Source organism: Nothoprocta perdicaria, unplaced genomic scaffold (genome assembly GCF_003342845.1).
Source record: "Nothoprocta perdicaria isolate Ctin4 unplaced genomic scaffold, notPer1 scaffold_93, whole genome shotgun sequence".
In the NCBI taxonomy this organism is placed as follows: domain Eukaryota; kingdom Metazoa; phylum Chordata; class Aves; order Tinamiformes; family Tinamidae; genus Nothoprocta; species Nothoprocta perdicaria.
In genome coordinates this window covers 565,533-579,634 of record NW_020456232.1, presented here as the reverse complement: position 1 = coordinate 579,634, position 14,102 = coordinate 565,533, and the positions used below count along the sequence as shown (strand labels likewise).

Here is a 14,102-nt window from a genome sequence, read left to right as displayed (position 1 = left end):
GTTGGCCTTTTTACTGGGTGGCTGGCATTGCCTTTGTGGAGTCAAAATGCCTTTTGCTTTTAAAAGCAATAGAGAGAAGCAGTCCGCTATCATCCTAGCAAGTCCTTCTTTATGGGATATTTGGTTTTGAGAGTCACAAAATACTGGTGTTTATGAGAAGAATTGGTCACAATGTGATCATAAGAGCATACCAACATTGTAGCTCCCCACCCTTTGATCTTGGAGCTTTAATGATTAATTAGTGCTAAAGTACTGGAAAAATACCTCACTTGAGGCAGTTTAAAGCTTCCCTTTGTATAGATAAAAACTATGACTCACATAAAAGGATAACCCGGAAATGCAAGACACAGAGGGTAAGATTAAAGCAGAAGCTTCTGTTCACATGCAGATGTTTGCCCAACAGAACAAGCTGGACAATCTGTTGGGCTTTAGGGAGTATTTCCATTAAACTGCCTAAATTTTCCAGCTAGTGACTTGCACTGTTAGAAAGGCTAATTGTGAAGGTGGAGGAAAATTTGTCCTTCAGAAAGATACGTGCATGTTCCAGGAGACATGAGCTTTGAAGACACATTCTCTCCTATGAAAGTCTGCAGAAAAGTAATCCTCGCCTCCAGCAKAGGAAGAGAAGCCATTTCACCAGCCTGCTGTCACAGCTGCATGTTTAAATGCTCCAGATATGCTCCAGGGTCTAAGTCCCACTACCACCAGGGCTCAAGATGAAGCCTAATGTGAGAGGCAGCTTTCCCTTGCTTAAACCTGCTGTGTTTGCAGCAAARATCTGGTGCTGGCCCTGTCACAAGCCACGTATCAGGCAACAGTGCTGGGTCTCAGCCCCTCATGCTCGTCAGTCAGGGCTTGGTAGAGGACAGGAATGGACATCATGGCAGGAATGGATCAAGTACCTCCCAGAGCCAAAACTGGACACAACCTGTCTTCTTTTAGCACACTGTGGGTCAGATCCTGCCAACAAAACGCTCAGAGCAGAGCTCTGCCTCCAGGCTGGATGTTCACCACTGACTTGAGCGCAAACAGGGTCACGGCATCCCTGCAAGGCATCTGTGTGCAGATGTGGCCACCATGGCCTAACCAACAGTTGAACTCTTCAGAAACGAMGTGCGAATACTTAGGTCTTTGCTTAGTCTGAGCCCACCTAGGTATCACAAACACTGGCCCAATTTACGTCCCATTTGTAACAGTAAGCACGGAGTCTGCSTCTTGCAAAGTGCCAGGCAAGTGGCGTTGAAGTCGATGGGAATTAAAAGCTTCCTACCACAACAGGATCCCCTACTCAGTCCTGGAGCTGGGTGGGGAATCTGAGCTGATTTTTTCCTACAAAAACGCAGGAGGTGATTTTCACAGACAAATTTCAGGAAATTTTCTTTATTTCTTTTCCTTTTTCATATGGAAAATTGAAAAGRCAATATTTGACTTCGATCCATTGTAGCATTTAATGGTGATCAACCTGCCATGATGCAGTTTCTAGTCCGGATGCCGTGTCCTTGTGTCCCCYCCTGGCTGAGCCTGGCTGCAGGTTCCTGGGAGTCTGCCTGGTATGCCAGGGAGAGCAGTGAGGTGTAGGGGTGAGACTGAACWAAGACTACACTAAATGCCTCGATGTATTTTTCAGGTTTGAGGGATTTTTTTGTTTGTTTGTTTTTTTACACATTCTGTTCCATGAGCCCACTCCCAGTAGCAAACTTTTAGTCTGCTGAATGGAGAATAAAACAAACATAATAATCGACTTTCTCACGAGCAAAAAATTCCAGCTKTCACTTCCAGTTTACTAGTGCTTTTAGAATTCATTTCTCCATATATTCAGCACTTCCATCCACAGCATGCGTGTGGGGCAGCTCATCACTGATTTGCTTTGCGATTGTCACATCAAAGGTGCTCTTGAAGTACAGATCATTAGTGTTGTATTGGCAGTAAGTAGACTTGAGCATGAGCTTGTAGAGCTACTGGAAGTGTTCTTAGAAGAACCTGAAGCACCAAAAGATTAGCTGGGTTTGGAGTCCATTAAAAAAAAATGAAACCAAGCACAGGTCCAGTAAAAGGGCAGCTAAACCTCTGAGGTGAATCACAGCCCATGGTTAGGTAGCCCCAGGCAAGGCCAAATACATTATTATATACTCGCGTCACATGAAACAGGAAAATTGTTTTATGGTTTTGACATCCAAAACCACTTGGCTTTAGATGAATTCCACACAACCCCTAAATTGAATCAAAATCTGAGGTAGGAATACAGAATTCATAGCCCATGTAATGACAGATCTCTGCTCCCAGAGCTTTGATCCTACCCTGGTTAAAGCTGAAAGGAAAGGTTGATATAAATAGCATTAGCTAGAAAATAAAAACACCAGCTATGAGGAGTTCTGAGCATGCAGCTTGGCTATGCTTTGAATTTCAGTGAGAGTGTGGATATCCCATTCTCCCTCAAAACAGCAGAGAAGAGGTGGAACCCCAAGGAGAAGTCACTGGTCTTGGGGAAGCAAGGTCACTGCTTGGACCCTGACTTCCCATCTCATCAGGAATGTCCCTCCACCAAGACTAGTATCTGCTCACAAATAGACAGGTGGGGATGTCTCGTCCTTCAATTCCATCTTGGACCTAAGACTTTATCCCTTAAAAAAGATAGTCCAAAAAAAACCACCCTGCTTCTAGGTAGAATTTCGAATTTCAGCTTATATGATAAAAATGTCAGCATTTTATAATGACAAGAAAAAGAAAGCTGCAGAAGAAGTCTAGGAATTAAAAAAAAAAAAAAAGAAAGAAAGAAAGAAGAGGATCATTATTGTTATGTCTACAACAGCAGCAGCAATTTGATATCAGTTACAGGATGGAAAATACTATATGGATTAATAAGAAGCAGTAGTCCTGAAATGCAAACTAAACTGATCAAAAATGCAAAGGAAAAGGGTATACAGAGACATAAGTTACATGGAGCATTATGCAGTGATTTAGGTATCTCCCATCGCTTTGCATTTTAAGTAAGGAACACTATTGCTCACTGAAGAAATTGTAAGAGTCACTCCCAAGCCCGATTAACCCCTTCCAAAAACCCAAGACATCCGTGTAGAGCAGACGATCCTTCTAGTGCTGCAGGAGGAGAGCAGTGACCAGGCACAACTGTGGTGGCACAGGACATGTTGGGTGCACTCATCTTGCCCTGGTTGGCAATTGCTGGTTGTGATCATCAGCTTGGCTCCATTTCTAGCTCTTCCAGGTACAAGGAACAAGTGGGGCCATTCCTCTGGTTGACGCAGTGGCCTTTGGAGAGGCGCTGAGCACGGAGGCAAGTATCAGCCTTGTTGCTCATCACGTGCACTTCCAAGATGTCCATTTGCACCTTGCTTTGCCTTCATTAAGCATGATTGGGGCTTTGATTCTGCAGCAAAACTTGAAGTCTGGTGAACACCTCAGTCTTCTGGATTTTATAAAGGGGACATCTCAGCCAGTCTTAGAGTCAATATTGAAAACAGGCTCCTGCTAACCAAACACTGATGCTTTCCCCTAAAAACAGTTAGCAAYGCATACAGAACTGCAGTAAGCAGATACAACCTCTTAATTCAACTTTCAGCACTGTTCACCCCTTAGGATACCCAATACTGTTTCCTTCCAGAGGTAACTACTAGGAGATATCCACACATCTGCCTGGCTTGCAAGGATGTCAGGAGAAAAGTGCTCAACAGAGAGATGCATCTTGCATCACACCCTCAACGCAGGAGGCCTCGGGGCTTTGGCATACCTCTGTGAGGAGCAAATTCCTGCGTCTGGAGCTCTCTGCAGGAACACCCTGTCCTCCAGCACTGGCACACTTAATCCGGAGCCAGCGCTTCCCACCACCCACAATACCGGAGCGATGTAGCGAGTCCTGTTCATATCCAGGCACACCACTGGCAACCAGCTAATGGCTTTGGTGTAGCCCAGCAGCAAAATCAATGGGGTGGGATACAAAAAGCCTTGCGGCTGCGGCGCCCTGGCAAATTTTTCAGTGCTGTAGTTCCCCATCTCTGAAAAAGAAAGTGATTGAAGGCTTGGCACATTTGTAGAGTGTTCTGAGACCTCCAACTGCAGGTCTGAATCCACTTAGTATTTTTCTTTTCAAAACTTAATAAATTGGGATCTGCTGCTATTTCTGGACACAAAATTCAAACATTGATTCTTTAGACCAGTTTTGCAGTCCTCGTGTTTCAATATTCTAGGTGTCCTTGCATAYTGTCTTGTTATAATTCTTTCTTTGTGGTTATCTTCAAGAGATTTATCAGCACAATCCAGATTTTCTTTTGTAAGTCTGAATTCATGATGCAAAATGGCTTTTCAGCTGGACACAATTTTTGGAGGGAGAATTCAATTTTAATTTTTTTTTTTTTTTTATGATTCAATCCAAGAAGAAAACCAAACTCAGCCCTCTTTAAGAGGGGTTGAGGTGAAAAAATGGAAAAAAAAAAAAAAAAGAAAAAAAGAAAACACATTTTCAACAAAATTGGTGCAGTAGAAGCAGGGCTGGTTGGGTCTGGCAGAAGGCTCTGGAATGTCTGAAAGACACAGACGGAAAGTGCCCCAAACCCACCAAGAACCAAATCAGGAAAGCCACAGCTGCTCAGCTCAGGGGTGGGCCCTGTGGCAGGAGGACACTGCAGAAAGTTCCTCACCTGCTCCACATTTCAGTCTTCCTAGAGGTCTTCACAGGGACCRATGAGAGAAGGTATCACAAGAGAGCCAGAAAAGCCTAGTCTGAAAGGCAAGAGGTGGATTCAGAAGTCCCCTGGCTCTTCACATCTGCAGAACCCGCCTCGTGGGTATGAAAGCCCCATGCACAGATGCTAGAAGGGAGATGTTGGTTCACTTTGGGTTGTGGCAGAGGTGACCGTTTGGTTGGTCAGCCCCCACATGCCAGGTGCTGAATATAGCCTATAMCAAGGATGGAGTGCCTCATCCTATCTTCCCGCACCTTCTGCATTTTGAGGATGATTAAGAGAAGAAAGATAATACTATGGCCAGAGGCAAAGACTTGAGGTTAGTATCTGTKTCCTATATCAGGCTGCACTCTTGGGCAAATCATTTAAGCTTCCGTGTTTCCTTGTATGAAAAATTTACATTTTTACATGAGGAAATTACCCTACTTCCTTTCCTCCGTAAATACCTGTCAATGCCATGAGATGGAAGGGATCTCAGTCCCACTGCAAGAGCCTGTAGAGGCTTTTCACTGGACTCTGTAGATAGAGGGTCCCACTGAAATGCAAACATCAGGCCATGCCCAGTTAAACTAGACGCTAGTTCATATACCTTCCATGATCTAATTTTAAGGGACACAAGTAGTCTCTGTGGAAATACCTGCCTGATTCAAAACCTTTTCATTGTACCTGGAAAGGAACTGCAGATTGCCAAGTACTCAGATAACATGAACCTATTGGGAAGTGCTCCGTGACAAGGATGCCTCTGGGCTGCCCAAGGATTTAGAGGTGCTTGAGAGGGACCACCAGTGCTGCAGCCCACTGCTGAGCCCCATCACCCCTTCCTCCGGCAAAGGAAGTGCTCACAGCTGCTGCAGTAAAGCTAAATCCTGTTAAAACTGCTTAGTCTATCCACAAGCTCCGATGGTGAGGCTRGAGGAGCTGAGGTTGGTGCCTGCCCGCAGGAGCTGTCAGATGGGGAGCTCTCATGAAGGAAAAATTCTGCTTTCTGTCTTCTGTTCTTGAAGCTTCCATCAGAAAACCAGATTTATATGTGGTGTATTTAACTAAAACACCAGGTCAATAAATTGATGCCTCTCCACTGAGCCCATTTTTGCTTGCTTAAAGAACCCAGCCCACAAAATCACTTCTGGATCAACTCCTTCCTGGAGGAGACCATGGGGCATTGACCACAACATATCAAAGGAAAGTCACCACTCTTTTGTGAGTCCTGGGCTCATTTTCCAACCAGCCTCCCATTTCAGCTGCAGAAAATYGCTGTTTAAATGTGCAAATACCATTTCTTGTCAGTGTAACAACAAACAATGCACACTTGTGGCTCATTTAATAAAGGGGGCTAATTTACCTCAATTGTCTGCTAAGGCATCATGCAGGTGTTCCATTTCAGAGCGTATTAGTACATGGTGCTCTAAGCCTAAAAGCTAATTTCTAACTTAACCTGATAATGTCGGTAATAATGACCTGTGATTACTGCCTTGTGAATCAGACCCTATGATGCTTAAAATAATTAGCATCAAAGCATAGCTGGTAGCTTGCTAAATTCATTATCAGCCATAAACCAGCAGTAAAGAGCTGAACTTTATACTGAACATTGGTATGTTTGTTTTTTTTTTTTCCCTCAATGGGGGCAGCTTCTCAACAGATTTAATTTAGATAGGTGGTTTAAAGGTTTGTTCACCAATTCTTTCCTCAAAAGAAATAAAAATGGTACACATATAAAATACTGTTTTATTAAAATCAACCAGCTGTTTTAGGTGCTCCCTTCATGACTGTATAGCTCCAGCTAAGGACAAGGAATATAACTGTTGAGGGATGGCAAGTCAATATGTGGCTGAAGAAGGGAGTGCCTGCCATGGGTGGAGCGCATGTCTCACTGGATACAGCCGTGATGGCCTGGGAAAGAGCTACAGGAATTACTGAACCAGAGACCAGTGAAGTCCCTTAACCTCTTAGTTGGCATCACYGTGTGCTTCAGAGGCTAGCGGCAAACAGGTTGGGTTGAGCAAAGTGAGTGTGAGTAATCACTGGCACTGAAGGTTTCTTCACCCCAAGAACTTATCCTAGAAGTTTTCATATTGCTTTTTGATACTCAGCCTTTCCAGCCAGGTCAGATGGATACACAACTGATGGCTGCCTCTAGAAAGGAGATTCCCACTTCTGAGGTGATCATTGGTCATTCTTCCTAAAGGAGACAGGGACATCCTTGTTTTACAAGCAACAGCTCAGACCACTAGGTTCCCTTTAACAGCTAAAGGAGAAGTGAGTATCTTTCCTAAGAAATAATTAACAGAAATGAAGAAAAGAGAAAGGCTTTGGAGTGTAGCTCCCCCACTTTCATACAGTGAGTAGAATTGGTACCAGAGAAGATGCCTGTGAATAGGCTGCAAGTATGGACATGACATCAGACATGACAGGATTAGAAGACCTCGGCTTTCCTCCAAGAACCTCCAGCTTGCCCATGACTGCCACATTTTGCAGCTAACCAGCCTGCTGCTGGTAGCTGCAGATGAGCATTTGATGGCCAACATCTACCACCACAATGCCCTGTGGTGGTGGTGGAGGCCTCCCTCTGCCTCCCAGCGAAGAGATGTCCGCACGGTACCTAAACTGGTCACTGCAGCTTCTCTACTGGCAGCTTCATCTGGGAAACAGAGAAAAAGCAGAAGCCAAGGCTGCCCTAAACTGGCAGGAATTGCCATTACTGTAGGTGTGTCACAGACCAGAACAACCAGAGAGCCAGTCCTTGAGTAATAAACGGCATTTCATGTATTAGTAACACAGAGGATAGCTGCCTTGGTGACAGGTTTGTAGTTGTTATTAATACTTGTTGGGTCCAAGCTGAGACTTGAAGCTCACTCTATGCTTGAACCTTCTCCAGGTGTTCAGATTTCCTGATGGAGCTCTGCCCAGAAAAAAAAAAAAAAAAAAAAAAAAAAAAAGCGTGAAAATGACTTGGAGAAAAGTTTCCTCCACCACATAGGAAAGTTGAAAGAAGAAAATCATTCATTAGAGACACAATGCTCTTAATACCTTGCTCTTGAGCGTTCCCATTCCCCAGAGGAAATAGTGAAAAACATCAGCTTTTGAGTGCAAACCAAATCAAAATCAGGGAAGATGAACTCCCCAAACACACATAAGGATCACGGCTAAGGGACATGGCTAAACACTTTGAAAAATTGGCCTGAGAGCCCACTCACAACAAATCCRAAGTGTAAGATTTCAATTACTATAAAACTGCTACTTAGGCTGCTAAGATGATTTTGRAATTTTGAAATTTTTTTTCTGACACAGTTAAACAAATAATAAAGAAAAAAAAATCAGATATTCTGAAAGGCAGAAGCCTTCAGTCATCTCTTCTTCCTATTTATCCCACCAGCCATATTACCACAGTTTGACAAGAGCAAGTCCCCTAACCCCTGTAAGACCAGTTGGGCTTCAGAACCTGGGAGGAAATTTTATAAGGAAAAAAAAAAGTCTTCTGGAATAATAAGGTCAGAAAACGTTTTCTGTGACTTGATAAAGATCCCCTAGATCATTCCCTGTTTTGTTAGGGCATAGCATTCCCACAGCAGGTCTTGACTGTACTCTAAAACGGTGCTCCTCTCTCACTTGGGTTTGTTAAAGATACTAGAGAAAGTTTTATAAGATTATGAGCATCTTAGCTAATACTAATCTTAGACTATTAGTTTTTTTTGTTGTTTGTTTGTTTCTGCTAATTGTATTTTAGACTATATTTTAAATGTATTGGAAGATTTTTTGCAACCTCACTAAAAACACTAAAATTAATCTGCTTTGCTACTATTCTAAAGAGAGTAAAGTGACTTTGGTAAGCCTACCATATTTCTCCAGGCCTACCATCTTTCTCCATAGCCTACCATGTCCCCCACAAGCAGCTCCTCCCACCTCCCTCCATCCATCCAAGGTGGAGCTTGGAGCCCTTCACCTGCCCTTGCATGTCAGTGAGCAATAAATCTGCAGCTCCCTGCAGGGCTTCAAAACCTCCTGCGAGGGTGGAACAGGAAGAGACTCCAGCAACCCTTTTGCCAGGTATTAGGAGAGATGTGCAGTTGAATRTCTGGCAGAGGTGGGCAGACGTGGGTGCTGAGGAAGAAATGGATGCTCAGAGAAACTCTTGCTGAAAAAGGAGGAAATAAAGAGGTACTAATTAACTACTGCTGTAGGGTGCGTGCTTAGCAAGAATACATACCCTATGAAAACATGACCAGCTACAAATGAAGACCCAGCTTTCCARTCTACCTAAAAGGTGGAAGATCCATGGACGTTTAGGTACTCTGTAGGAAAAGACAAAATCTAGCTCTGACACATTTGGCATCCTCAGTATTGACAGAGCTCCAGTCTTCCTGTAGAAATCTTTGTCTCTTCCATACATACACCTACATCACGACTCACACATAAGGGTCCTTGTCAGTCTTATAGTTCATAACCCCATTCCTATTTTTCCCTATAAAATGATGTAAACTAGAAAATTACCATTTCAAACTTCACAGGATTTTATTCAGTATGAAATGAAACTCATGCATAAATTTTAGCAGAATTTCAGTTAGTGACAGAAACTGTCCACCAAGACTGACTTGCTAGAAAAAGAAAAAATATTCTCCACAAGAGCTACTGCCATGTTGCTAATCTTAATCTTAAAACTTTAAATAGCATGGGAAAAACTGAAACTTAGGCCAAAATCGTCACCTAATGTATCAATAAATAACACCAACAAGTGAGACCTCTTCAAAATGTCTAACAGTTGCCGGTGATGAAAGACCTCCCTGCAACCACCAACCTGTTGTTCCACCTTGCTCTGTATTTAAACACATACAATTCAATGGATATTCTCACAGATCAGTCCGAGGTACCTTCACAGTCTTCTGTGTCCTGTGCTACCTCCTGCCCAGCATTTGAGTCTGCATCTGATCCCAGGGCACGGTGACTCTCCAATATGCCACCCTGGATCAAAGGGGAGATGAGTAGGATCAAACACTTCCCAACCAAACAAGGAGAGGTTGAAGGGCTGCAGAAAATTACAAGGACAATGCAAAAGGGAGGGAGGCAAAAGAGGACCAGACAAAGCACTGCAGCTCTCTGGGCTACACCTCCCTCCTGGGACTGCCTCAAAGCACTCAGGCACCTCTCTCCACTTAATCTGTCAGCTCTCGGTTGACCTTCAAATCACCTGGTATGAAAACTGTTGCCACCTTTTTTGGAAAACTATTTTGATGGCTACGTGCCATGATTATAGTCAAAATGACTCTTAGAGAATCCTCTCAGGTGCATCACGGATTCACAAGGAAACCTGTTGATTGACCTTTCATTGCATAACACAGCCAACCTTACAACCTGAAATGAACCTAGCTGTTTGACCAGAGCAGTCTCCTGCACTGAACCAGACCTAACTATTCTGTGGCTTGGTTCTGCTCTTAGTTTCGGTACTCAGCAAGCTGAAAGGACTAGGGAATTTCTCCATATTGCTTACAAGCTTCCATCAAAACAACTGTAAATGAGTTATGTTTCAAGTATGCAAGAGCTTGCTTCACCATGCCAAAAAACGATTAGTGTTCTCAAGCTTCCAGCAATGCAAAGCAGAGTCTGAAACGTCCTGATGAGAGATATATGCATTTCCTCTTAGACAATTAATATTAGGGGTGGGTTTTATTGCTATTCTTTTTTATGTTGTTAACATCCTGCCCTCTTTCCTGGTTCCTCCCAAAGAGCTACAATGCAATTTGCAAAACTCCCCTTTGTAACATGTAAACATTTACTAAACATTGTCTTTCCACTTTGTATTATGACAAAAGAAYACAAGTCAAGATGTTAAATATATTTCTGCATTTGCATCTGGAAGCCCCAGGCCTTCCTGAACATACTTTTAGATAACTTCCATTGTTTCAGGCACATTACCTTTCTGTGCATCATCATGTCCATAAAAGCCCGGAGGCAAAGTCTTTGCTCAAATGCCACAAAAAACCTGCTTACTACCCACTGCCTTGCAATTATATTAATGCCCTATGATGACCATCTATATTCTTTCACCTCATTATATATTCCTGAGGATATTCCTGCGAATAACCTAACCTGGCTCTCAAGCTCACCACTGAGGATCTGAAAACGAGTGGCCAGCACATCATGCTTATTTTTCCAATGTACTTACGGCTAAAACAGAGGTTTAAATGTCTGCAGAGGTCGTTCCTAGAGCCRTCATAGGCTTTAGCAGCAAAGCTTTGGGTGATGAGAGTTATACAGCTGGCTCTGGGGGGCAGAAAGCACCATCCAAATCAGTCTGAAGCCGCTTTGCTGGACTGGCACAGCCAGGGGAGCAGGTCTGCATGGTGCCCAGGCAGCCGCCGAGGTGGGCGAGCTGCTGGCCAGGCTAACCCTGCACCTCGCATGCAAACCTTCAGCAAGCCAAAAACTCCCCCGAGTTTTCTCTGAGGCCAGAAACACCTGGAAGCGCTTCAATCACTTGCCTCACGTCTCTGCTAGATAGAAATCCAGTGGCTTCATCAACCCCGCGTTTGCCAAAGTCTTTACTAATGAAAACAAGACCTTAAGCCTAGTTTGACAATGCATGGAGTATCCTAAGCCACCTTTTCCATCTTGGTAAGTGCCTCTCCATGGTCCCATGCTAGCCTTGGCCATCTTGCCAACATGCAGCAGCAGATGCATGTGGATCTCGTTTTCTCCCCTTTGGGGGCTTACTTCTCTCTCTGCTTGCTCTAAACATGCTCCTAGATTTTGCAGGTGATAAGAAAGAAAAAGCATTATTTTCATTCACATTGTGGCATTCTCCCAGCCCTTACAATAAAAGTGGTTTTCAGAATTTCTTCTTTTACACGTGGGAGCAAATGCTTTCCTTTCATTTGTTGCTTCACTCATATGTGTGTGTGTGTGTGTGTGTGTGTGTGTGTGTGTGTGTGTGTATACACGTGCACTTACGCACATGTGCATTTTTTTTGCATGAGTAAAGAGCATAGCTTACCCCACCACACAGATATACATGCGTACGTACACAAATACTTTGAGGGCAATTACCTAGAAAATTTCCAGTTGAAAAATTCCAGCACGACAATCCCAAATAGTGGAGTATAAGGACTGACTTGCTAATACTTGCTAATACAGACCTGATTTTGAGAATGTGGATTTGTAAAACTAATTGCCACAATGGAGTGATGTTTTTGAAGATTTCTCTTTCCTAGGGCCTGGGAAGGGTTTCAGCACAACCCCGCTGACACCTTTTCAGAATGCTGCCATGTGCACAAGGGCCATACTAGCAAAATTTTTGGAGGGAGGTGGGGCTGTTTGTTTGTTTTAAATAGCCTGTTAACCTCCTTGGCTGCTGCCGACGCAGCCTTGGGGCCAATCCTGCAAACACCTTGGGTATTGTTCAGAGCAGTCGCTTTTGCACCTGCCAGGAAATTTGTAAGATCAGAGACTCAGATCCATCTCTTGCAACCGCTTTGCCTTCCTGGGGCCTCCCCCAGAGTGGCTGGCTAGGTAGGATTAGGCTCTTGCTTTGGAAGTTCATTATGTGATCTCTGTTTCTTTCAGTCTTGCCAGCCAGGGCTTACCTCCAGATGAGTATTTCAGCACGTGCTTAACCTTAAGCAATGAGATACTCATGCTTAAAGTTAAGTATAGGCTTAAAAATTTTGTTGGAAGAAAATCACAAGCACATTCTTACATATTTTTCTGGGCTGGGCCTAACCATAGTTCTCCTGTTAAAACAGTCTTTTTCCAACACTTATCCCATCACTGTAATTTCCCTCTTCAATAACACTCTCTAACTGCTTCATTCCAGGGAAACCGAAGGGAAATGACATTTTCTTCTATGGCAAGTAAATTGTAATCGACAACAAACCATTAGATCACCCATAGCTCGGCAGGAGGAGGCAAWATCTTTTATGCAGACCAACCGGTCCAGACAGCATGGATGGGTTTGTCCAAGGCACAGCTCTCCCTAAAATCTCTCTCTTCCTCCTGTATCTAGTATTCTGGAAGCGCGGCACTACTTGGCTGCACAGGTTTCTTTTTTAGCAGGGTTTTGTGGAAGGAAAGGGATCTGTTCCGGTAAGCTTGGAGGAAGCCAAAAGGAATGCAGCCGAGTGCCTTCCCCAAACGCCAAGCAGGGAGTTAATATCCTTGCACACGAGCCATTTCACCTACAGCAAGAAGTGAAAGCATGCGACTACACCCAGCAAGTGATCACAGAGCACCCTGCAGGGAATTTGCTTCCATTTCAAAGGCAGAGATCAAAACCCCAAAGAAGGGGAGGGAGGAAAAAAAAAGAAAGAAAGAAGGAAAGAAGGAAAGAAGGAAAGAAAAAAAGAAAAAAAGAAAAAAAGAAAAAAAGAAAAAAAGAAAAAAGAAAAAAAGAAAAAAAAAGAAAAAAAGAAAAAAAAGAAAAAAAAGAAAAAAAAAGAAAAAAAGAAAGATGCTCCCAGCTTGTGCATGAGATCAGTGTTGGGCCCAGGCTCAGAAGTTTTCTGGGAGGAAGGGAGATATGGAGAGAAGAATTATTTCTGATTCTGATTATTCTGATTATTTCTGCGCCGGGGGTTTGATGATGCATATGGACAAATACAGCAGGTTTGCCACCAACTGCAGGGGAAGCACAAACAAGTCCCGTCACCCTGAGGTTTACTGGCTGGCTGCAGAAAGTCTTGAAATTTATACAGAAATTAAGCAGAGGATAATCTGACAATTTAACAGTGATGTCGTGGTTTTCACATTAAAAGAGACACAAAGTTACCCTTKGGGTCCTATGATATGTGTTTTGCCTCAGGATATGTTTTTTTTTTCTAATCTCCAATTTCAAGGAAAGTCTAGTAAAAGTGGGATGTTCATGTACATAAGGAAATATCTTTCACTTATGGCTCGGTAATTTAAAGCAGTTGACATTAGTTGATGGCAGCAAAATTAGCCATCAGAGAAGCACTCCACGCTTGGGCTGAAAAACAAGAAAGGTTTTCCCAGTGGCCAGCTGTACCAAATAGGGCATTTGCTCATGAGAAATGACTTTAAATATGTGAAATGGAGCTTAAAATATAAATATGTATTGTAATATCTGTGATTAAAGCCTGTGTTGGAGATCTATCAGCCGGAGAAAGAACAAGGATCTGCCCAGATTAGCAGAGTCCAGCTCAGGACTCTGTAGCTCCTTGGGAAGCCCAGGCTGCAGCTGGTGTGGAAATACCAGGCTGCTGCAAGACTCCCCAGTCCTCTAGTCATCCTGGACATTTAATTATGAAATTAATCCATCGTCTGTGGCCAGTTAGGGTTGTTTGCAGTGGGCTAGTCTGCTCAGTTGAAGTTTGGGCTCGGAACCTTGATGGCAAACATTTTGGTTAAGAAAAAATAATGAATTCCTGTCAAAATTATGCTGTTATTAATTCCTGTTAA

At 43.3% G+C, this 14,102-nt stretch overlaps 1 long non-coding RNA gene across 1 annotated transcript; it reads right to left on the bottom strand.

Moving 5' to 3' along the window:
• Positions 1-7,561: 7,561 nt before the first annotated feature.
• Positions 7,562-8,966, bottom strand: LOC112958972. The gene is made up of 2 exons (XR_003251545.1): positions 8,902-8,966; positions 7,562-7,596 (listed from the first exon to the last, which is right to left on the bottom strand). It is a non-coding gene; the product is annotated as an uncharacterized LOC112958972 (long non-coding RNA).
• Between the last annotated feature and the right edge of the window lie 5,136 nt (positions 8,967-14,102).